Consider the following 24,893-nt stretch of genomic DNA (forward strand, 5'->3'; position numbering starts at 1 on the left):
CTAAAACTTTTCCATGGTAAAAAGAACACCCTCTACTTTTGTGATGCTGCTTCTGACACTAGAATATTTTTGCATAACATATATTAGAGATATCAGCAAGAAGAGGGTTAATGCCATCAATCTGTTGAAGAAAGTGACCTCTGTCCTGTAATACTTTCTCATTCCTGACTTTGTCTTTCTCTCACCTGTCATATACCTTTGGCACCCCTTTGTCTTACATACTCATTTCAAAATCTTAATAGGACAGCAAGTCACAACCTGATCTTTAATTTTTCTTCCCAATGAAGTATGGAAACTGAAAACATTACAAAATTTTGCCTCTCCCAAGAAAATGTGTACATACATAATTGGAATCATTACAGTTGATAAGTCACAGTGTGATAAAGAGATGGGGTAATAATGGCAGAATTTTAGGCATCAGACAAATTAGGAAGAAAAGGATTATACGAGCATCAGAACCCTTCTGCTAAGCCTGAAACCATACTCCCTAGGTCATCATTTAGTTAAAATAAATTGAGGCTGAACAAAAATAAACTCTAGGACAATCTAACATTATCAAAATCCAAGTCACAACAAGCGTATGATTTGCAATAAGCCAGTGTGGTACACTATTGTTCTCAGAGAGGTAAGATTTCTTGCCCTCAGAGATGACTCACCCCACAGCCAGTCTGATGTGTTTCACCCACCTTATTTTATATCTCTGCCATGGAGGACTAGAAATACAGTGGACATTTGACTCATGGTTTTCTTTTATTTTTCTCATACTCCCTTAGTTGAAGCATCATTGACTCTAAAAAGAAAGGCAAAAGAAAGATATGTACCAAAACCTTAAAAGCTGCCTCAAGTTTCTCACAGAATCTTTCTGACATCCTTGAGATCTGCGGACAAAATAGCATATTCATTTCTACCACTGGGTTATTAGGAAAATGTTCAGTAGGAGACACAACAAAAATTTCATCTATTCAGCAAATATATATGAACCACTATGTGTCAGACACTCGTTCTAGGCACTTGATTTAAAAGGAAAATGTGAACCAGAAAACAACATTTATTAATTTCGGTGGGAAAAGTGACAAGTACTTTTTAATTGGATCTTCAGGTAATAATTGGGTAAAACTGAGATAAACCCAGAAAGATTATTAGGTGTCCTATCTAGTACACCCTTCTGGGCCATCCCTACCTTTTATTGTCTTTGAGTTATTTTCTCTGTCTGTGACTTATAGAAAATTAATAATAATGCAAATCATTCTAGTTCATAGAAATACAAATAAGGTATGACCTGTGGAATGCAATTCATTGTTGCCTCATGTATTGATCCATTTTGCTTCTATTTGTAAATTCATTTCAGCATTGCTTATCTGCCTGTATGTGTATATATGTGAATTTGAATCCTTTTTTGAGTAGGTTGTTACATCTTACTGCTTTCCTCATTAATTAATGTAATAAAATCTTTAACACATGTTCATCTTATGTTTGTATAAGAACCATAATTATACTTTTTAAAAAATTATCCTTTAACAGTTTATAGTAGCTGTTCATTATAGGACAACCTACTTCAAAAAATATGTTTAGAAAGAAATAGTAAATTGTTTAAAGCTCTTCAAATGCAAAGTATTAAATTCAGGGAAATAGTATCTTCTTACTATTATGTGGTATTTTAAGGCATGTTTGATAAGGCCTCAAAGTACCCTCATATTTCTGATCCCAGATAGAGGAATAGAGCTGAGCTATGGTGGAAAAAAAAGAATATAAGATCTCTTGTTATTTTTTGCTTTAAAGAAATAATAAACTGCATTGTTGTAACTCAGTGTAAGTAGATTCGAGTAAGGCAATAGATATGGGTGCCAGAAGCTACTCATATCGTTCTTTAAAATGGAAATTTACCGTCTGCTGCATCACATGGACAAAATACAGAACTATTTTTCACAGCTTGTTCACTGAACAGATTATTGTAGAAAAAAAAAACTTTTACATTTTCTGCAGATTCCCAAATCTCAGTCAAAAAACTCTTGGCAATTTTTAGCAGTGAAACAGATTTCACTTTCAGATTGAGATACTCCATTTAGCAGTAGTCAGATGATCTTCCAAATAAATATAGACTCGTTTCACTCTTGATTTTATTTAAAAAAAAATGTTTTCATGAGGTGTCTTGGAGGAAACTTGCACTTATTTGGTTTTCCCAAGCTAAAGCAAAGAAAAACTCGAAGGTCTAAAAATCAGAGTTAAATAAAAAAAGGAATGTTAAACTGAAAATGTTATTACAAATAATGCATGTTCATCACAGTACCAATAAATAAATAACCCTATAAAACTTTAGAATTAGTTGCAAAGATGCTACAGTCTTTTCTTCCCTAAATCTCAGCTCCCCAAAATATTACTAAACAGAAGTGCATGTGTTCGGTACAATATAACAGGCAGCAATATGTTGAGATACTTCACACAAAGAGGTCTCTGGGCCACTTTTCTCTTTCAAGATTAGCTCTATCACTTAGGTGTGAGGCAACTGCACTTATAAGTCTATTTATATAACCAGTTTTCCCTTAACTACCAGTTATTAATGCCTCAGAAAATAATGGCTTATTTCAAATTAAATACAACATTAAACCCATGACCAAAATCAGAATAATAATTTAATATAATCCTATTTCTGAGATCCCACTTCTATAGATCTATGCCTCCTCCCTAAATTTCTGTACTAAATTTTGCAAATGTTTTTTCTGTTCATGAAGGGAGGCTATACTGTAATGATCAGTAAGGTCCAGAGGTATTATCTTACTTTTATATTTATAAAAACAGATGATGTGTACATGAATACCACAGGATGCCCACTAAATTTCACCAAATTTTGTTGCTATTTTTAACAAGTTTTTACAGATTTGTTAAAAGTTCATCCCAGTGACATTAAAGATGATCTCAATCATAAGCCAAACAACCTGGAATTTAAAGCAGATGCTTTACCAAGTGGAGAAAACCAGAAATAGTTCATGCTACTAAAAGCATTTCATTATTCTCCTAATGAAAATTTTACTGTCTAAGAAGGGTCCATTGTATCCAATCCCAAAAGCCACATTTCTATGTTTAGTGTGACATAGAAGAATAGGTTAGTTTCTGAACTCACCATGACTCATTGAAAAATTTCAAAGAAAAAAAGCATTTTTTCATATCCTAATTATGATTTTATAAATATTTGGATAACATGAAAGAACAAATATTCATAATTATTTCTTAATAAAAATTTAAACTATTATCATAAAATGTATAAACAATTGAATAAATCTACTTCTGGCACCCATATAAAGTGTTAAACTTTATAAAATTTTAACAAAACCAAGTTGCTTGGCTCCAAGGTGATAACTGAATGAGACCAACTTGCTCTGCTTTTGCATTTAAGTGTTGGTTTCATTCGTAGGTCAGGGATAGAGGAGTGGGGAAGATGGATTAGAGAGAAAAATGTAAAAGCTTAATACTCAGAAATTTTCCATCTGAAAAAAATATTTGAAATAAACCTAAAGAATTTTTGAAATTGTAATTCAAGTAAATGGGAAAATGAGACCTTGCACACAAAAATTTTACCGCCATCAAATAATATCCTTTCCTTCTTTCTATAAAATTAATCCAAATCTCTGTGCCTGCTTTTAAAAGACTCATTAGAATAAAACATATTCTGAACCTCAAACTGTTGAAAGTTGAGGCAACTAAAGAGAGTAACTTGGATGGATGAAGAAAGTGAAACACCACTTCTAGACGCATATGGCCAATTGGCAAACCCACCATAGGGGCCAGTACTGAGCAAGTGACTTTGGGACTGAGAGGAGGACAGGAGGAGATGCAGAGAAAGAGTGAGAAGAGACAACGGCAGTTGCTCCTAATTTTTCTCAATGTGTAAAGTTTAAACAACTAAAATAAATAAATAACAAAATAATTATAAATTGGGATATTCCTACATATCTCAGAAATTAACCCCAAATTCTGATCTTTTCTTGTAAGAACCATCTGTGAGCCCAATATATCAAGATAGATACTAACCCAAATCATAGTATTATAATAATAACCACAAGAGCTGTACCTAAAATTAAAGGATTCTTTTTACATCTTATATTGAATTTTGGAGCTTACACTCTTCAGGAATATATTTTGATGCTGGCTACTAGCCCATACTGCTGAAGTCAGTACTCAGCCTAGAGAACCCAGACCTGTTCAAGGCTATCTTCCTTATTGATGATGGTGCCTGCCTTCTGGATTGTTAAATGTTTGGTCTTAACCCTGTAGAGTGCCTTTATCAGACAGCTGAATTGAGCCCTTTATTAGAGTATATGTCATGGGATGAGTCAGCAAAGGACACACCAACTACCGTGAGTCTTAGTCCATGCTTACAGCCTTGTTGCAAGACATCTTCTTGCATGGAAAGGGATTAAGTCAATTCATCATAGCTAGACTTTAGCTAATAGCCCACCAAAATGCTCAGTTGACAGCCAGTGTTTCCCAGTAAATGAAGAAGATAATGAAAGCTGATGGTGTGGATGTACTGATGCTCAGCTGCCTGCCAGACACTCACAGCTAATGATGTAACACCACAGGTCTTAAGAATTTAGAGTATCAGGTACAGAAGTCAATTGGGATTTTCCTAAACAACTGTGGCTTTCACAGAAGACTATGACTGTGAAATGAGGCTACACTTATTGTTGCTTTTCTTTTTTTAAAAGAAGACTAAAGATAAGAGGGGTGAAAGTGGTGAAATTATCCCTCAAGTAATTTCTATCATATGGCCCTTGCCCTGCTAAGGGTTATCTTTTCCTCACCACCCAACTTCCTCTTTACCTCTGGCTCAGCCACTCAGTCTCTGTGACCTGTAGATTTCCCTGACCTAACTACTTGTGCCTATGTACTTACTCGCTCAAACTGTTACCTCATTGCCTTGCCATTTTAATAAAGTGATTATACATTTTTAGTGGTTACAAAATATAGCATGCAAGAGATGAAAATCCCCTTGATCCTAAATGGGACACCTGCGGTAAATGCAAAGATAGCTAGTCCATATTGCTCACTCTCTCACTTTCTCTCTTCTCTTTTCTTGTCTCTTTGGCTTTTTTTTTTTTTTTTTTTTTTAAATGGGAGAAAGAAGAGGGAGTGTTTTGCTTACTCTGAAATCCTTGTTCAGTAAATGATGGCTTTTCAACGTTTATCTGTTTTTGCGGTAATACCTATAAATTTCATTCCAGCAATTCCATTGCTTTCGATAGCCATTTTACTCTTCATTTTCTAGGTGACCTTTAACTGCTTCCTTTGTGCATGCCAAAATGCATTTCTAAATTTTTTTTACAAAAATTTGGGAATGCTACTCAGAAAGGTAACATAGTAAGAATGTCAGCAATATTTTTTAAATAAAAAGGGAAATCAAGAGGCATTTTATTCTTAACTTTCAAAGTTGTAGGATTTTAGAACTTTTTGTGACCCAAGAGATCATCTAAACTAAAATTCTCATTTTACACATGAGGAAACCAAGACACAGAGAGCTCTGTCAGACCTAGAACTGCTTTCCTGTACTCTTCAAATATATTCCAATACCCTGTCTGGTAGACCTACAGCTTATTTTTACCTTTAATTTTCATTTTATTATATTCCAACAAACTAAGAAGTCAACATCAAGCCTGCAGTTACTTCACTTTGTGGGGACTTCCTTCATAAAATTTCTCACACCATTAAAAAAGTATCTAAAATTGTTATGCATTTATTTTATGGCTTAACTGTTCATAAGGACAATATAAAATATTATTCGCTGGCAAGAAAATTGGTAGTCACTGACTGTGACACATAAGGTAAGCCTCTTATGAGTTGATAATTTACAAGAAATTGGGTGCAAATGTATATTTATTTTTTATTTAGATTTTCATGGTCTCTTTTACTCCAAAGAATCCTTTTTACATGAGTCGTTGTCCCAGGAAGAAATGCTGTGATTAAATTTCACGGGCAGACTCACTGCTGCCCAGCTGATGAAATCCCAATTCTTTCTCAGTGTTTGGTAGCCTCTTTTTAAAGCCGCAAGTTTGTATTTTTAATTCAGAGCCTCCGAGGAAGCTATTGGGCATTTGAATGCCATCCTTACTGGGGCCCTGCTCACAAGAAATGATAGATTGTAAGAGGTATTTTACTAAGTAAATTACAAAATACAACAATCATTTGAAACTCTAGGGGGGAAATTAAGCTAAATGTCAATGGGATTCTCACATAAAGTTTACTGTAATGTGAGTCCTGACTTCCAGGACAACCTGGGTTTTTGCATTTGGAAGGGGTTTTTGGTCATTCCATTGATATCAAATCTATCAAAATGAGCAGAGATCAAAGCTCTGAATGTCTTGGCATCTCTGATTTTTGTTAACAGTTTCCCTTGGCTTCCTGACTGGATGTATTATTCTCAACAGATCTCGGTGGTACCAATGATTCAGATTCTATAACCTGGCCCTTTTAATTAACCTGGGTATTGAAGCCACCTTTTGACTGTGAAGACATAATTTGTGTTAGTATCACAAATGATGGAAAGAAAATTATTAATAAGTAAGATTTAGAAAGAATGTTCTTTTGCCAGTTTTAACTTATTTTGTGCAATTTTCTTAATTCTGTCTAAAAAATCAGGGGAACGCTCAATAAATACATACAAAAAGGTTTTTTAATGTGATAAAAGTAAGAAAATTGAATAGTGAATAATTGTTCATTAAATCTTTCTTTCTGTCATCAATCAAGGACTTGTGCCCTAACTCACAAATAATTCACAGGCCACAAAAGAAGGCTTAACAATTTGGCAAAAACAAAATCTCTGTATCAAATAATCAAAAATCCCATCTCCTCACTTCTATGGTTGAGAATCTACTTTATTAAATAAGGCAGATTATTTTGTTTTTCATTCAAAGTAAACCTGAATGTTTACACTCTTCATTGTGATTTAGCAATTGAAATTAAAAATATGTTTTCTGCTTCTATTTGTCAGTAAATAATGAGCTTTGTCTTATTACATTTTCAAAGGCCAATGTTCTGCTCTCAACTTATCTTACCATTTTATTCTACATCTCTTAATAAGCTAAATTTTTCACTTTTAAAATGACTTTTCCTGTTCATCTACTACACAGGCTGCAGATAAAATCTCCATAAATTTACAATTGTAAAGAATCCCTTTTACAAGAGCAAAAAACCAGTCATCTTTAATGCATTGGGCTTTTTACAATTATACAACACATTTTTTATTTTACTTTTAGAAAAAAAGAAAATAATAATATCTTAACATTTATGTTATGCCATGCAATAAAAACAACTCATAACTTTTTCTCATATTTCACCAAGTTTTCTATTAGAACTTCTTCCTGGCTATTTAAATATGCTTAAACTAATGGTTTTCTGTAATTTGTCTTTTTTCTTTGGAAACATACCGTGCCATTGTCAGTTTTTAAAAAGAAGCAATTTTCTGACTTTTGAGATTGAGTACGTAGGTCAAGAAAAAATGACTACTGTTGAAAACCCGTAATTAAATAGAAAATGCAGCTGCACTTATGAGAAACTAAAATTAAGTTTATTAATACTTGATTCTGAAATGGGTTTTTGAATTTTGGGTTAAGGTTTCATTTAGAGCCATGCTTTATCTATACCCTATCTTTGCTGATTACTTTTCATAAGTAATATGTAGGAATATAATAAGCCTACTTTTATGAAGAAACATTTCTGATCTATTTTCTTTTCTCCTTAAAATATCAATTTCAGAAGTATTTTAAAACAAACTAATGAAATATTCTGTCAATTTGCTTTTCTTTTGTGATTATTCTAGATAAATACATGTTCTCCCCAAACATTAAAACTGTATGTTCAATAAATACATTTTAAGCACAAATGTTTATGATCATTTCATAAGGGGTAGCATTTTAGAATATAAAATAATCAAAACTTCCTTTTTGTATTGATTTTCATCTTCATTAATTTTTCTAAATGTACCATATACCATTTCATTCCATTAAACAATATTCATAAAGGAGGTTTACTAAGAATACAAGCTAATTTTTGAATTTATGAGATTACCAGATCTATCTGCTGAGTATACCTCCTATTTGAACAATTCATCAAATTAGGTTACGTTTAAAGAGTTAAAATATTTTGTACAAACGCAAAACTAATAAACAAATAAAACCATTTAGAACAATTTAAAAAGTCATAATATTTGTCACTGCTTAATTTTAATGGTGCATTTTAACAAATCAAGATAAACACCCTTTAACCTCCTCTACAAAACTCTTGGATTGAAATCTGAATAACATTTACATAAAATTAGGTATAATGTGAAAGCCTTCTTAAAGCAAATGTGAGTACTATAAAATTATTTATGTATTGAAATAGTAGTAATCTCCATTTAGAAGCTGAAGCTGAATGTCAGAATATACATAAATGTTTGCGGCATCTTTAATTATAAAGCTTATGATTTTTCATAAGTATATGTTAAGTGGCACAGCAATATAAAAAATAGTAATTATTTAACTGCAAATATCTAAAATCTTAAGCTTTGAAACTTAGTTCTACTTTTGAAAAAATAACTTTTTTCTGAGAAAGAATGTTCTTGTTCTGTTTTTGCTTTTGTTTAGAATCGTTTTAAACACATCTTCAACCAATGTGTTTATTTTTTTATTCTGACTACATGTACTCCAAAATGATAGGATAGTGGCTGGGAGACAGGGATATACAACAATATATTTTTCAATTACTACAGATTTATGGAAAGAAAGTGCTAGGAAGTGAGAAAAGCACCCAGTGTGAGTAGGAAAGAATTACAGTAAAACTGGGGCTTTAATGAACACACTCGTCTTTGACATTCTGTGTCAGTCCTGTTATACCTGTGTGGTTTGGTCATTTCTGTTCATTTGTTAACGTGCTAAGGCTCTTGGAATTCTATTTTCCAGATGCTTATATTCCACAGAGGGAAGGAAAACTGATCCATGAAGTTGATATTTGCATAAAATGCAGAGGCATCTGTCACAGGCTTCTTCCTGGTTGAGTTCGGCATGCAGGGATTCTGCAGCTGCTCTGCCGCAGCATTAGGTCCCCATGCGGGCAGCAAGAGTCACCGCTGAGGACAGCATCTAGGGGCAGGGTGAGAACTTGCTCAGTTCATAATCAGCGTATTTACAATTATATTTTTGATAGGATGATGACATCACTGGTCCTGTCTCTATCTCTCTGTGTCTCTGTCCCTCTCCCACACACACACACAGACACACACACAACTAGCTCAGGTTCAGCCCAAGAACAATTATAATTGACCACATTTTTCTGTAAATATGCTTCTTATCAAGGTCGTGATAAATTAATCATAAGCAGGTTGCATAGCATGATGTAGCACAGAGGGTGGAAATCGGAAAGCAAGGTTAGGCTTATTAGCAGACCTTTATTTTAGGGGAGATTTTTGTTGTGTTTGTCTTTGGTTTTGTCTCATTTTCTCTTGAGTCTAATTAAAAACCTATCAGTGTGGGTATCTTTGTGCCCACTTCACTCACAGAAAAGAAACATTTCCTCTATTGCTAAAGTCAATTGTAAAATCAGAATGGATCAGGCCCGTCATGGTGGCTCAAACTGTAAAGAGGTATACTGCAGTTTCATTATGTTTCAGCATTTATTCCTGCATGACACTCAAACCAACAATTACAAGTGCCAAGTTCAGTGACCAAAAATGTCTATAAACTCCATGACTGCATTGTTGCACAAATGTAGATATGATTTTCCACAGATAAATATAAATCAGTTAAAAGCCAAATCATTTGTAATATTTTCCAAAGCACATTTTAAATATATCTCAAAGTGTCTGATGTAGTAATACTGTTTATAAAATACTTGGTATTAGTCTACCTTCATTTTTCAGTGCCGACATATTCACTATGACCTGTTTCCTGAGGATAGAGTTACTGCAATCTGTCTGACAAGGCCTTTGTGAGTAAAATGGCACAAAGAAGCAGGCATAGTAACCAGTTAACAAATTCAGACTTTGAAATAATAACAGTTCTTTGTAACAAACTGGGATAATTGGACTAAAAGTTTCTCTGATGCAAGTTCATCAGTAAGCAGTAATCAGATAGGAGGCTTCTTTGAAACTTTTCTGATTCATAAATAATATAGTAGTTTACAAAGAGGAAGTTTGTGGGAAGCAGCAGTAAACAGTCTCGCAATCCATCTGTTATTATGGAATCCAGAAGAGCTGAATCAGGATCCACGTTGTTTATGACATAAAAGATGCTTGGGAAATGTTTTTGAAATAATTATTAACCAAAAATGTCATGTTTTTACTTTTTAGAAGTCTGAGTCATATGTGGTTGTGATGAAACGTACCCACCTGTGTGAATAAATGCAGGAAGTTTACCTGGATTAATAATTTAACAGAATACCAAATGCAGTTCTTAAAAAGTTTTTAAATAGGCATTGCAGAATATGTTCTTATTTTTTTAATTACTGGTTAATTTTTCAAAATTACATTCAAATATATTCTTTTTAAGCATAATGTGATTCTTCAGAATATAGCTTTAGAATTCCATTTGATAAAAAATGTGATTAAATTCAGTACTGAGTATGAAATTAAAATAGACAAAGCTAAAATTGTCTTTCTACTCTGTCTCTCGACCTTGACCTCACCCCAGTTTTTCTCCTCACCAACAGCTCTAGCGCACACACAAACACACGCGCAGAGAAACAGAGAGAGTTCAGGGAAAGGAAAGATTTAGGGTGAGAGCTGCAGTGTTGCTTCCTCTTCAGGTCTAGGATTTATTCCTCAAGACTAACTTTTTTGATACTTATTTAATTTTTCGAAATTTTGCAAAGAACAAATAAAGAAATTTCAACAGTGAGACCTGCCTTGTTTCAGATTTATTCTAAATGAAATCAAAATGTTTTTCCTTGTACATCTTTTTGTCTGAAGCATAATAATAAACACATACATCCTATTATAGTAAGATAAGCCACCACAGCTGGAAAACATGGTTGGTAATATACAACCAGAGCAGAAGTTTTAACATCTTAAAACAATAGCAATACAATTATGTCTATGGATTTCCAATAATACTAACTTAGAAATGTAATACAATTAATCCATCACTTACCCTTAATTAGCTAGAAATAGATTTTGCTCATTATGGGGAAAATAAACTAAAAACCTAACCAAAATAGAATGCCCATATGAAGATGCAGCTATATTGACCATAAGGAAAGTAACAGGTATATGGATCTAAAACATTGATCATGTATCATTTTTCTTGAGTTTCAAATTGGTTTGGGATTTTTTTTTCTGTATTTTATAGAAAACCTATAGAACAAAAATCTACACATAATCCTCCTCTAAGGGCATTCAATTGGGCTGAACCATACAGAAACCAGCTTGAAAAACAGGACTTTGTTATCCTCTGCCTGCAAACATTGACAACAGTGCCATCTTCTGGCTCTATAAAAGCAACTCCTGCTTTCTACTTTTGCCAAACTGCAGAAAGTTCTTTCTTCTGAGAATGAACAATCCTCAGCCAGGTTTTCAAATACAATGGTCTTTATTAACAAGTGTGAGATTGCGCCTTTATAACTAGGACCAGGACAACTTAACTCCTGTGTTTCTTTTCCTTTGATGTATATACCTTTGTAAGTAGTAAACTCTTTATTTCTAACTGTTAATTCTCTTTCTCACTCATCCATTCTTATCTTCAATTTCTGGTGTTTTACTTAACCTTAGCCCATGCCTACCTACTTGTTTTGTTCGAAGAATTTATTTCTCTCTATGTAGTTCTAAGTATGTGTCTCTACTCCTTTTGTTCTCTTTGATCTCCACAGCTGTATTGGTGATGTTTATTTGGAATTAATTTCATACCTTAATTCTGTACTCTCTAGTATTTCTTTTTCCTATCTCCTCGTGGCTTTCTTTTAAACCTCCTCTGTATTTTTCTAATGTTGTCCAAATTGGTAAAATTTAACAATTAGTAAAATGTAAATGAATAGCTGTAATTGCTTTAAAAATCTCATAGCCATAAAATACTATCTGCTGTTGATGAACGTTGGAAGAAAAGCTACATCTTTTCATGTACATTCGGCAACAGATAAATAACCAAAATAGTAATGTCTCTTTCAACCTTTCAATATGTTCAGTACAGTTAAACACCAAATGGAGTAATGGTAACACGCAAGGGGAATTCTGCATCTCCGTAACAAGTTTAAAACTACTATTGAAAGAGGAATAGCAGTGCTTTGGACAGGATAGGGGATCGACAGACACTGAATGAAAAATAATTAGGTGATCAGCTCCAAACAGGGACACAGGAAATGACACAGGTGAATGGAATACGAGTTTGTAGAAAGGAGGGCAGAATGTGTGTAAATTTCCTAATCAAATGAGTGCACAAAAGACATTGGAGCTTTTTACCCTTCAAAAAAAAAAAGTTGCATTTTTTTTTAAGCACTAAGCTTGTCAAATTTTAATCAGGGAGATAGATGAGTGACAGCTGAGGAATAGTAAATGACGAGAAATTTTCAGTGAACAAAAAACTGAGTGAAAATGGAGAACAAAAGCTGAAACAGGGAAGTGAGCTAGATGGTGAGGGGAAACAGAGGAGAAAAGGGGAACAGCCAGGGCGAGACCACAGAAACCCAGGTGGACCAAAGCTCTTTGTTGAACCTTGTGCAGGAAGAAAAGAAACCGAAACACTGGTTGTTGCCCGGGGCTTTGTGAATCAAAGTAATGTGCTATCCAGAGCAAAGTGAGGAAAACACAAAAGAGCAGATTTGAGGGTCTGCTAACCTGACTTCAATGGCAAGTGAATTATGAAAATTCTTGCAGAAATTATAACCCAGCCACACAATGCCACATGGACGTACCTCCTGCTTCACAATCAATGTATGACAGCGTCGCTCTCCTGCAAGTCCAGCAGTTCCCAGACTTTGCACCTTAGCATCACCTGGAAAGCTTTGGAAAGTCCTGATGCCCACATCACACTCTCATACAAACTATTAAAATATGACTTTCTGGGGGCCTAGCAGGCATTAGTATACACATTCACAGATCCTCAGATCAGTCCAATGTGTAGCACAGTTTGGGAACCACCAAAGTAGACTAAAAATATTCCCAAGGGCAAGGTCTATAGCTCGGCCCCTTTTGTTACCTTCAGGGTATTAGGCACAGTGGCTGCATTACACACTCTTGTTAAGGGAAAGTAGTAAACATTAGCTTCCACCTTCCACCTTTGTGTGTGTTTCAGAGTCATGGACTTTCCTTCCTTTCTCCTGAACTTGAGAGTTGAATATTTCTGCTTCCTAATCCTATGACCTAGGACGAGCTACTTAACTCTCTTAGCTTTAGTTTCTTCGTTTGTGAAGTGGGCTTTATCACAAAGCTGTTGAGAGGATCAAGTGAGATAATGCGAGCAAATCCCTCGGCTTAGTGCCTGCCAAATAGTCAACGCTCCAAAAATGTCAGCCGGTATTATTATCCATTTATTCATGAGTTAATTCCCTGCCAACATAAAGGATTTTTTAAAAGTCTTTTGAGAAAGAAAGTATCAAGAACTTTATCACAGCAGCCTGAAAAAGGGAAGTCCAAGAGACAAGGGGAAGACACAATCTTTTCTGACAGGTTAGGAAAAAGTTGAAGATGCATGAAGGATGGGATATTTATATTAAATCCAACTCAATGCCTTATATTTTAGCCCACGGTTCCCAATGAAAGAAGGTGAGATTTAGAAAATCAATCAACAATTAATCAGTTGTTTGGAAAAACAGAAACATGCTTCAAGGGAGGGAACATTATAGCAAGTGAAGACCAAGTTTAGGGTCCCTCACTTCCCTCTGTCCCTTAAGCCAGGCCCTTGGAGCCTAGACAAGCGAGCATGTGCCTGGTATCCAGTGGCCCCCTGTAAGGCAGTGTAGCTGGAAGCTGCCCCACTTGCAGCTGGTCAACCCAGGAGACTTCGCTTTGTCTTCATGTGGCCAGAAATTCCTCCTGAAATAGAGCAACTCCTGAAAACAGGAGACTCTGATTTTTTAACTGCCCCTGTTGGCCTCTCTGCTACAGTTTTGGAGACCCTGTACAAGTTGTCCAATTGCAAAGAACTCAGTTATTGCACCCCAAATGAGGGGTGGGCACAGCAGCAGAAGTGTTGAGGCAGGGCTGCCAGGGCAGAAGAAATTGTACTGTGAACAAGACGACAGCTTATAATTGAGTTAAATGTATTATCTTTAAGCGGTTGAAGTCTGAAAGGCAAATTAACCTAAGAAGCCCTCCATAACCATTATGATGGGGTAAAAAGCAGACCACTCTGGGTAGGAAGGGTTTCATCAAAGGCCAGGAAAGCTAGATGATTGGCCATTATGTGTAAATTGGAATCTGTTTTCACAATAAGCAACTTGTTAATTTTCAATGAAATTATTTCAAAGAAATTTTAGCATTTCCTGAACTCTCCTTATTTGCCTCTATCCTTTTATTTCACCAGATGGACATAATGTCAATGTTTAAAAGGAAGTATTTATGCCTTTCTTTCAACAGTTAATTACTACCTGTCAGGCAGTTGAAGATATCAGGCAAGCCTAAGCAGAGTAAAATGTGTCACTTTTCCAGGCAGAAATTCACTACTCAACAAATGCATATCGAGTACCTGATGTGTGCAGGGCACAGAGGTTGTTCCACTGGAAGCTGGTCAGCAAACTCAGAGGGAGAGCCCATTGCCCTCCACCATTCTAACCTTACACAAGCAAGGAAGCAAGATGTCATGGATTGGATTGTGTCTCCCCAGAAAGGATCTGTTGAAGCGCTAACCTTCATTATCTAAGAATGTGACTGTATTTGGCAATAAAGGACAGGTCCCTAAACCACCCCCCACCCCTCTCTGCCACAGACCAGTACCAGTCTGCAGTCTGTTAGGAACCGAGTTTCACAACAGGAGGTGAGCAGCTGTCAAAGCGTCATCTGTATTTACAGCGGCTCCCGGTTGTTTGCATGACCGCCTGAGCTCCTCCTCCTGTCAGATCAGCAGCGGCATTAGATTCTCGTAGGAGTGCCAACCCTATTGTGAACTGCGCATGTGAGGGATCCAGGTTGCGAGCTCCTTTTGAGAATCTAATGACTGATGATCTGTCACTGTCTCCCATCACCCCCAGATGGGACTATCTACTTGCAGGAAAACAAGCTTAGGGCTCCCACTGATTCTACATTATGGTGAGTTGTATAATTATTTCATTATATATTACAATGTAATAATAGAAATAAAGTACACAATAAATGCAATATGCTTGAATCATCCCCAAACCATCCCCTCCCACCCTGCCTGTTTGTGGAAAAATGTTCTGCCACAGAACTAGTACCTGGTGCCAAGAAGGTTGGGGACGGCTGAGTTAGAGCCTTTAAAGAAGTTAAAATAAGGCCTTTGGGGTAAGCCCTTACCCAATCTGCCTGGTGTCATCATAAGAGGAGGAAATTTGGACATGTGAAGACATGTCAGGATTCCATGCACACTGAGAAAAGACCACGTGAGGGCATAGTAAGAAGATGGGCATCTACAAACCACGGAGAACGGCCTCAGGAGAAACCAATTTTGCCGACACCTTGATCTTGCACTTCTGGCCACCAGAACTGTGGGAAAATAAATTCTATTGCTTAAGTCACCCATTTTGGCTTATTTTGTGATGACAAAAATATTTTGTTATAGGAGCCCTAGCAAAATAACATATAAGCCAAATATTTATAGGACCAAAATGCCTTAGTTCTTCCTCATGCACGGAAAATCTAGGTCCTTCAGGTGCCATTTTGTGTCCTCTTTTTTCTGGAAGTCTCAGCCCTAAATTAGTCCCTGAATCCTCTAGACAAAAACTCACTACTCTTTTCCTGTAACAAAGGAATTTGTGTGTGTGTTTGTGTGTGTGTGTGTGTGTGTGTGTGTGTCTGTGTGCGTGTGTGTGGTAAATATCCCATAATCAAAAACTGTTTCTTAGTGAGTTACAGAGACAAAATGCTCGAAAAAGTATGTGCCATCTTGTTACATTCTCTTAATTCCCTTTAGAGTGAGTACAATAAAGTAAAACTTCATTATATCATGGAATATAGTTTGTAGAAAATAGTACTACTTCTACATTGAAAGATTAGTTCTGCTTGGATCCAGTACACATGTCATATTTCTGGAAAGTCATTTGACACGAATCAGTCTAAAAAATAAAACAAGCAGGTGCGTAATATATTACCCAGAATAAAATAAACATGGCTTCATTTTTAAGTGCCAGAGTATTTCGTCCATTAAATCTCCATCAGCTACTGCATGCTTGGCGCCCTCTTGTGTCCATTTTGGGATAGGTTTTTTTCGTGGAATTTGTGAGCCATTCACCCCACGGCATCCCTAATTCAATCCCTCAAAACTACAAGTGAGCACACGATAGAAATCACTCTCTTCCTTGTCTACATAAATTATACCAATTGTAAAAATACTATTTGGTTAAAATATATGTTATAAGATTGCAAATTTTAAGTAAACGTTTCTATACCCGTTTGACTTCCTGAATATTTGAGCTTTTTTCTGTAGATCATCATAGAGAAAAGTTTTTTCTCTTGATTTTATAGTTAATAGATATCCATATTTATTTGTTGATACTTCAGCATTTTAGTTCTAAAATGTAGCTCCCTCAGGTATCCTTTAAAAATTAATTTTTAACTCAGATTTCCACTGAAAAATATTATGTAAAACACTTTTACAAATCAAACCATAAAGCATCTCTGCCATGACTATATCTGTACAGTTTTGTTTGAGATACCAACTGCTAATACCATCATTGCTATTTCCACCAAAAGGATGAATAAATATAAGCAAATTGCCAAAACATGACCTCATGCAAGTTAGCTTAGTACAATGGTGATTACGGTACAAAGGTCACATTGCATGTTAAAGTTAATTTCCCCAATTCTGATCTAATAAGGCGTCCACCTTGGTTATTTCCTTGTTTGGTGTAGACATCATAAAATATGAATTGGCATCTATATCACAAATCATCGGGGCCTATCCCTATTTCTCATTACTAACATTTAGTTCAAATACCATTCATCAAAATCTAACCACCCGATTTACATTTCACTGTACTCAGATAAATAACCACGTTCATCTGGGGCATGGGCTTTATTTCTCCTGAAGGCATAATTAGGGCTAGGCGTGGTGGCTCATGCCTGTAATACCAGCACTTTGGGAGGCTAAGGTGGCAGGACAGCTTGAGCCCAGATCAAGGCTGCAGTGAGCCATGATTGTGTCACTGCACTTCAACCTGGGCAACAGAGTGAGACCCTGTGTCTCAAGAAAAATTTAAAAATGTAAACATAAAAGCATCATTAAATTCTCCAAGTAAATTCATTAAACTTTACTCCCTAGGCGAGAGACTGGCAAACTGACAAATAAGTACTATCTCAGAAGCTTCCAAAAGATGCAAAGACAAAATAAATACCTCATAGGTCATAAACAAGATGGACAACTGTTGAGAACAAAGAGAAGCTACTTGAAGCTGGAATCAGCAAAAGCTGCTGTGAGATAGAACAAGAACCTTTGACAGCAAGGCGTGCACCAGCCAGGGACCTTGGTCAGATCATCAACAGCAAAACAGGGATAATTCTCACCATATCCATTGTTAATGGGATAGCACATAAGAAATACTTAAAGAAAAGGGTATGAGTAAAAAGATGCATTTAATGAATCAATGCAGTTTAGATATTTAATATAGAGTTAGAGGTAAATATACAAATAATGCTTTTATTCTTTCAGACTCTGAGAGTTAGTCTAAAATTACAGATAAGTGCAAAATTACAAACACAAACTCAGAATTCACCTTTTTGTGGGGGAACATAGGAAGAAGGTAAAGCAAAGTGTCTGTGATTTTGCGTCAACCTGGTTAGGCCACAGTGCCCATTTGTTTGGTCAAACATCGGTCTAAATGTAGCTGCAAAGGTATTTTTTAAAATAAACTTTGAATAAAGCAGATTCACCTCCATAATGTGGGTGAGGCTTATTTAATCAGTTGAAGGCCCGAATTCTACAGCAGATTTTGCAAATGCCAATATTCATAATGGCATGAGCCAATCCCTTATAATAAATATTTATTATGCACACTCTTTCTCTCCACACACACCACACACACATCCTTTTGGTTTTGTTTCTCTGGAGAACCCTGGCATACATACTCTATATGTTTTATAAATATATATTTATATTTACATATCTATATATCTTACACATACTCTGTATGCATATATATGGACGTATGTGTGTATTTCTCATAGAACCAGGTCAAAAGCATCCTTGACAAGGGTACTTTTACAAATAGGTTATAGCATTCTGACAAAGTAGGAATTAGATGAGGATTAAGATGTTACAACCTTCTCCAGGCCTGAATGAAACTATGGCCTGAGCTTTTCTAATTCGGCAAAAGCTTGCCTCACCCAATCCTCACTGCAAGGTACCAGGTCACTGTGGGTCATGAACCCCTCATTACACTGACCCTGCCCCTCCTCCCCTCCCCACTCTCACTCTCTAGCCTGTGACCCCCTTTGCCTATGACAGTGTCCTCTCTTGTCAACCTGATTCCAGTCCTCTCCACACCCTTCTCCCCAGCGTCACTACCACCTTCTCGCCAGAGGAATCAAATCACATCACTCCCTTACACCTTTGGGTGGCTGTCACTATGCCTCTGTCATTGTCATTCTTTTAAAACATAATGACTTGTATTTTCTCAACCACGCCCCCATTGTGTACTACTCCACACCTTTACAGAAGTGGCTACCTCTTCTTGGAATGGACTCCTCTTGTCTTCTCTTGTCCTTCTCATGCAAACCCAGTACAAGCATCATCACTGCCTCTGAAAGGCTTCCCAGCCAACCCCTCACAGCAGGATTCCTCACTGCCTCTTCCAGGAGGCTGCTTTGCATTGCACCCTGTGATAATAATCAGCCCCTAGTTGATTCATCGTTGCCTACCAAACACATGGCCCCAGTGCCTGGCACACAGTGGGCCCTTGCTGAGTGTTACTTGAGAGAAGCGAATTGAATTCATCAGATGCCTCAACGCAAGCTGCCACCCTGACGACCTATTAGCGAGAGGGCTGCAGAGGGTGGGGAAGGTGTCTGTTCACATCCCTAGCTGGAGCCAAAGAAAAGATCTTCCATCTTTCCTTGAAGAGTCGTCAGGAAATCTAAAGTTAATGATCTGGTGCCTGCCTGGCTGGGACAAGGGTCACAGGAAGGCAGTGCCTGGGGAGGGTATAGGGCTGGAATTAGGGGATCAGAAAGAAGACAGGATATCCTGGACTGACAGAGGAAGTGAACTCAAGAAAAAAAGAGGCCATCAGGCCTGAGTTTTTGAGAGAAAGATCTGGAGTAATGTAGAACCTGGGAAGTGGTAGCACAAAATAATGGTGATGATAACACCAGCCATAAGCAAGACTGAAATAGAATGTGTGACAGAAGTTCAGGGGTAGCAGGAAGAGACAGTGAACGAGAAGATACAACTGGAAAACCTTGTGTTGATGGGCAGTGAACAGCCAGCAAGTGGAGAAGAGAGTGGCGGGTGAAATATTTTTGTTTTTTTTTTTTTGAGACGGAGTCTTGCTCTGCCGCCCAGGCTGGAGTGCAGTGGCCGGGTCTCAGCTCACTGCAAGCTCCGCCTCCTGGGTTTACGCCATTCTCCTGCCTCGGCCTCCCAAGCAGCTGGGACTACAGGCGCCCGCCATGTCGCCCGGCTAGTTTTTTTTTTTTTGTATTTTTTAGTAGAGACGGGGTTTCACCATGTTAGCCAGGATGGTCTCGATCTCCTGACCTCGTGATCCGCCCGTCTCGGCCTCCCAAAGTGCTGGGATTACAGGCTTGAGCCACCGCGCCCGGCCACTATTTTTGTTTTTAAATCAATAACTTGTCTTAAAATGATAACTGAACTTGCTATTAACTTTATTTCATACTCATCTTTTTTTGTTTGTTTTTAGTTTAGTTTGTTTTGTTTTTTGAGAGGGAGTCTTGCTCTTTCAACCAGGCTGGAGTGCAGTGGCGCGATCTTGGCTCAAGCGATTCTCCTACCTCAGCTTCCTGAGTAGCAGGAACTACAGGTGTGTGCCACCACGCCCAGCTAATTTTTTGTATTTTTAGTAGAGACAGTGTTTCACCATGTTAGCCAGGATGGTCTCAATCTCCTGACCTTGTGATCCGCTTGCTTCCGCCTCCCAAAGTGCTAGGATTACAGGTCTGAGCCACCACGCGTGGCTTCATACTCATCTTTTATAAAAGCTTCTTTGGGAATCATAAGCCCTCATATGACACAACTGGATCCTCTCTTTGAAGTGTCTATGAATTTTTCATGGTTTCCAACATTAATTATATTATTTTTTTATCATCACTTCTCTTTTTGGAAACACTCCTAAAAATGTTTTAGAATGTGGGCATGGAAAAAATTACATTATCTTAAATTAATATGAATGAATAAGGTAAGAACATTCAAGGAAATGGCAAAGAGGGAATTAAATGCAAATTTTTTCCAGGTAACTCCAGCAAACACCAACAAAGCGATAACTTGAGAAATCAATAATCTGTTTCTTCTTTGTCTATAGAATCAAGTTGGTTCAAAAAAGGAGCCAAACGTTTTACATTAAGAACAACTGGCATACTAAAATAATTATTTATAAGTAATAACATTGTTAGTCTGAAACTTTAGATACCAGTCCTGACTCTCAGGACTGAGAAAACGCACTTGGCCCAGCTCAGAAGCCACTGAAACACTGTGGGTTTGGAGTCTCATGTCAAGCCCAATCCCTTTGCTATTTGAGTTCATTTATTCTTGGCAAAATATAACTTCCTGCCCCTAAGAAGAAAGATTTTTAAAGTCTCATAAAAATGATTCCAAAGTTTACTTGGACTTCAAAAGGCTCTTACAAAACAACATTTTTATTAGTTAAATTTATGGAATATGGTGCATAAGGATTACATTTTCTTTTATCTTAAATAAGTAACAATTAGGGCAAAACCAATGGGATGTGGAGTTTGGAGAAGCTTGGCAAAGAAAAAATCCACAGGGGACCACTTTGCCATGAGTTACAGGAAAAATAGAATCTCCAGAGAGGGAGTGTGCTCTCTCTAGGAACTCTAGAACTGGGGCACTGCTCAGTTTTTCTTCAGATCATCAAAGCCCAGCGCTTACTACCAAGGGAGGCGTCCTTACACTAAGGTCTCTATATAATAGCCCACATCAGGTCTGATCCAATACCAGAAGGCAAAAGGAACCCGATAATGCGTACTGCTGACATCTTACTGGGTGCTCATGTTTTTCAAAAGATGAAAAGGTTGAGTTACCTTCTCCAGTAAAGACTGAACATCAGCAGGAAGAGCTGAGGTGTGAACAGGAAAGCCCCAGGTCATGAGCCTTCCTATTTTCACAGCCTGGGCAATACCCAGTCTCAGAAAGAAGATCCCAGGAATGTGGCTCACGCCTTCCCAATGTCCACTCTGCTTGATTATTAATCTTATATTTTAAGTGCTGGGTTAGGTTGAAAATCTTGACATTTAGCACACTAGATTTATTTAATATAATAGATCTCTGCTAACCCAGCATTCATTGTGTGACTTCCTGAAGATGCCAGATTGTTTAGGAAAGCAAAAATCATCATGACATTAAGTGTTTACTAGTAATCTGACGACTTATAAAAATTAGTCCCTACTCCAGGAGTCCTCCTGGCTGGGTCCATCCCCACATAAAGTCAGGGCTTTGTTCATTAATTTTTCCCCAGATAGTCTGCTGTTGGAAATGTCGAACAGTATATTGCTGAATACTGCAAACTGATATAAGTCTTGCAAAAGATGCAGGCTTTCACAGAGCCAGTGAAAGTGACATTGGTGGATCTGCCGGAATTGCAGGCAAAACCATTCCATATCGTGCCCTGGAGGTGTCTAAACAGACAGCTGCAGAGAGGGACTGCCAAGGGCCCCAGGTGTGATCAGGGAGAGCCAGTGCCGGCAAGGCTGATGGCTGAGAGGGAGAGGGGAGGGAGGGGGAACTCAGAGTTGGTAAGCAAAAGGAAATCACTCAGGATGGGTTGGGAACATCCTGCAGGTACCAGAAAACGAGGATAATGTGAAAAATATAGGGACAGTGATTAAAAAATCAAAGGATCCCACTTCAGGGAATTCTCATTGAAAAGTTGTGATAAATAATTATTACTGTTATATTATAATTAAAAATAAAATTAGTGTTAGGTATAAAATAAAAATAGTATTAGGTAATTGGAATGATTTGATCTATGAAAGACTGAGTTCAAAATCAGAGTCAAAGGAGAAAAGCTAAAAGAAATAGTAAAAGAAAAGAAACTTATAATACAAAAGAACAAAAACAGGATTAATGTTTGCCATTATTTCATGAGGTAAGAGATGTATATATGCCTATATGTATACCAATGTACATACATATGCATATATGAATTATATGCACAAATTTTGCTGCTATATTAGTTTATAAATATGTGTGTATATAATATATATGTTTGGGGTAACTAGAAGAATGGACAAAATAATTGGGAGTGAGCTGAACTAATACAGAAATAGAAGGAACTCTATCAAGAACAGGAAGGGCTGATCAGTATTCTGATTCTTGTATAATAACCAGCGGACCCACATTTAACCTCTGATGGTCACACAAAATGACCAAGTAGAAAGAAAGCTCAACAATGTGCTGTAAATGACAAAACAGAAGGAGGGTCCAAAGAGGAGGGCTCATAAAGCAGACTGACTTCATTTCCTAGGAGCCAAAACATTTAGTAACCCACAAATTCTTAAACTAATAAGGAATACACACTTCTAATGATGCTTTAAAAAAAAGTACCTCAGTGAATCATAATGTTAGGACGATGACTATGTACTGAACCACGCGAAGCTGGAAGGATACCTTATTTCTGGGGAAGACATCTAGTTACAAAAAATTAAAACCTATATCCCCGATGAGGGCTGAAGACGTAACAAGAAAGCCTTGATTATTAATAGACACTCAGCCTAATGATCAGTGCATAGGCGTAAAGCTCCTGAACGAAATAAGCAGGTCTCACACCCACCCAAGAGTTTTGAACTGGGCAGCCTAGATCTTGTAACTTCTACTGGTCTGAGGCCACATCTATTTTTACTTTGGGTTAGTAAATGTATTGCTTACTGAAAGCATAAGGAAGCAACCTCAGGAATAAATGAAAATGAGGGATAAACATTGCGGTGAGAATCAAGATAAGGATAAAACCTTCTGCTTAATTGTTCTAGTGGTAAGTGTGTTGAGCACTTTTAGAACCCTGGTTAGTTTGTGTTTGGTCTGTTTGGAAAGATTTTTCATCGTTGTAAGGTCATCTGATCTGTCAAACATGTGATTTTTTTTTTTTTTCTTCCTGAGATGGAGCCATGCTCTGTCACCCAGGCTGGAGTGCAGTGGTGTGATCTTGGCTTTGCAACCTCCACATCCCAGGTTCAAGCTATTCTCCTGCCTCAGCCTCCCAACTAGCTATGATTACAGGTGCCCGCCACCACATCTGGCTAATTTTGTATTTTTAGTAAAGATGAGGTTTTATCACATTCACCAGGCTGGTCTCAAACTCCTGACCTCAAGTGATCCACCCACCTTGGCCTCCCAAAGTGCTGGGATTACAGGTGTGAGCCACTGTACCCAGCCTTAAACCTGTGATTTTGTTTAAGAGTGTTTATATGTACAAATATTATTTACATGTTGGGGGGAAATTTATTTTTAAAGTAAATTCTGTAAGTAATATGTTAAAATTTAGTATAATTGCTTATTTTTTAAAATGCTAGTCATTTGATGAATAATTAAGATTAATGAAGCATTATACAAGTGATCTTGTATACCTTTCCACACTCAAAAGGCCATTTCATGGAGAAGAATCTATCTTTGTTCATTCTAAAGCTAATGCAAAGTTGTAATCTTTACTCATATTTTTTAAGTGTAACTTATTTTTATATATTTCTTTCCCTTCTCCTAGGTAAAGTTTCTCATAAATTAGCTTGAACTTCTTGTACATCAGTTTACGTACAAGGTAGCCTGGGATGAATCTTCCCACTAATCCTGTTTCCAATACGTCCCAGGTCAAAACTTTTTAAAACAATAAATAGGGAACGACATAGCAAAGGCTTTTGTAGTTTCTTTTAGAAGGCAGAGCTGAGCAAACTTGTCAATGTGTCAACATGAAAAAGACATTGCTGGCTGGGTGCGGTGGCTTTCGCCTGTAATCCCAGCACTTTGGGAGGCCAAGGCAGGTGGATTGCTTGAGGCCAGGAGTTCAAGACCAGCCTGGCCACCATGGCAAAACTCCATCTCTACTAAAAATACACATAAATTAGCCAGGTGTGGTGGTGCATGCCTGGACGTTCAAGGAAATGGCAAAGAGGGGATTGAATACAAGTTTTTTCCAGGTAACTCCAGCAAACACTAACAAAGGAATGACTTGAGAAATCAATAATCTGGTTCTTCTTTGCCTATAGAATCAAGTTGGTTCAAAAAAGGAGCCAAACGTTTTATATTAAGAACAACTGGTATACTAAAATAATTATTTATAAGTATTCTATTTCCAATATTTCTCAGGTCAAAACTGTGATCCCAGCTACTTGGGAAGCTGAGACACAAGAATTGCTTAAACCCAGGAGGCAGAGGTTGCAGTGAGCCAAGATCGTGCCACTGAACTCCAGCCTGGGCGACACAGTGAGAATCTGTCTCAAAAAAAAAAAAAAGAAAGAAAGAAAAGAAAAAGAAAAGAAAAGAAAAAGATATTGCTTAGAAAAGTAACTGAGTCCTGTTGAACCCAAGTGAAGGACAATAATGGAAGTGTTTAGTCTGCAAAATATGAAGATGCCCCTCAGAGACACA

Source organism: Trachypithecus francoisi, unplaced genomic scaffold, assembly GCF_009764315.1.
Source record: "Trachypithecus francoisi isolate TF-2019V2 unplaced genomic scaffold, Tfra_2.0 Lachesis_group13, whole genome shotgun sequence".
Classification (NCBI taxonomy): Eukaryota; Metazoa; Chordata; class Mammalia; order Primates; family Cercopithecidae; genus Trachypithecus; species Trachypithecus francoisi.